The 1,858-nt window shown below is 39.8% G+C and overlaps 1 pseudogene; it reads right to left on the bottom strand.

Annotated features, from left to right (window-relative positions):
* Positions 1–202: 202 nt before the first annotated feature.
* LOC134933462 (5S ribosomal RNA) lies at positions 203–320 on the bottom strand (annotated as a pseudogene).
* Between the last annotated feature and the right edge of the window lie 1,538 nt (positions 321–1,858).

Raw genomic sequence — 1,858 nt, 5'->3', positions numbered from 1 at the left:
TCGTTATGTAGGTGAAAATATGTATATATACCTTGGATAACTTCACCAGTTATGGTAAGGGACGAAAAGTGCAAGCAAATGATGGTCAAATCTAAGGATGGTGTCTGACTGTGGAAAAATAATATTTGAAAAAAAGAAAGAAAGAGAAAAAGAGAGGGAAAGAAAAGGAAAAGTGATAGGGATGAAGGTCTCCTTGGAAAATGGCCCACTGCACCTGGTATTCTCAGGAGGTTCCCCTTCCTAGTACTGACCAGGCCATACCTGCTTAGCTTCCGAGATCGGACAAGATCGGGCGTATTCAGGGTAGTATGGCCGTGGGCCGTTTGTTGAAGGAGAAGAGATTACCACTTCTGCTGTCTGTACTATACATAAATCAAAACTGTTGATAGTTCGAAATTGTATTTCCAGATGAGAGAGTGTATAAGGGATAGAAAATTGAATTTTGAAGCAAGCGTTTGGAGAGAGACAGGAATGTGAATACTAAATATGGATTTTTTGTGAAAATTAAGGGATCCTGAAACCTGTCTTCTCACAAAGTATATAGATTAGTAGTGCTCTAATAGAACTGGCTCAATAGGAGCTGAAAGCTAGCTCAATATTAACAATAAAGTGACAGTGCAGGAATAAATGAATGAATGAAAAATGAATAATTAATTAATACTGGCTCAATAGGAGCTGAATGCTGGCTCAATATTAACAATAAAGTGACAGTGCAGGAATAAATGAATGAATAAAAACATGAATAATTAATTAATTCATGAAAAATGTGCACAAGACTGAATAGGTAAACAATTAATTAATGAAAATTCAGAAAAAAATTAAAGAAAAGAAAAGGTCCTAGACCTAGATGACAGTCCTTGTAGGAGCCAAACTGATGGAGCTATAATGGTTCGAGACAATGCCCGTTACATTTGCATTGATTGATTAATAAATAAACGAACAATTAATTGATTATTCTGAGAAAGAATAAAAAGGGAATGGGAAAACCCAATCAGGGCAATGCAGGGCTGAAATGAATCAGCTGATTAGTGCACAATGGGTTCATTGAATAAACAAAAACAGAGGCAAGTTCATAGCAAACAAACAGAAAAACACATTGAGCTCAAGGCTGGCTCCAAAAATAACTGAAATCTTAATGGTATATAGAGGTAGAGTTTGACATTGGTTAATTTGATTAATTTGACAAACTAAGTTCATAAATAAAAAGAGACACACTTTTGAGCTCAAGGCTGGCTCCAAAGCATTACTTTGGTCCCTATAGTAATAGATAAATAAATATCTGGTAGTTATCCTTGGTATGTGCGGAGAATTCAAAATTAATAATGAAATGATGCCTTGTGGCAAAGTATTTTGCAGGTACTGATGGCCCCAATGCTGTATTGTTATAAATTACGTTTGCAGGTACATGCAGTGCCACTATGATTGAGGCGAGGTTCAGGGGAGAGGAGTGTGCAGGTCCTTAGGCAAGTAATGTTCAATTGCCCTGGTGGTATAATGTACTTTACCCCCACCACTTGGTTAGTGGTGTCTGTTTAGACGTCCCCTGGAGTTCTCCGCTGTGAGCGATGATAGCCGTGGCCGCCCGCTTCCGGATCGGGCGGTATCGCGATGACGTCACTGGATGACGTGTTTCCGACGTACGTTTCACCTTACGAGGCTTGGTCACGAGAGCATCTCTCTGCCGCTCTCTTGTGGCCGGTATTTGAATGACGCTTCAACCCTAAAGCTGCGAGTCCCGTCCGCTCTGCACCGTGGAACACTCTGATCGCTCTGCTCGGTTTTTTGTCTTTTCTCTTATCTTCAATGTACTGCAACAAGCCTGCAGTAAGCCCCATGTCTATTTAAATATGCCCCAAAG

This window comes from Pseudophryne corroboree, chromosome 1, assembly GCF_028390025.1.
Source record: "Pseudophryne corroboree isolate aPseCor3 chromosome 1, aPseCor3.hap2, whole genome shotgun sequence".
Taxonomy (NCBI): Eukaryota; Metazoa; Chordata; class Amphibia; order Anura; family Myobatrachidae; genus Pseudophryne; species Pseudophryne corroboree.
Note: the sequence above shows the minus strand (reverse complement) of the source record. Positions and strands in the feature narration are given on the sequence as shown.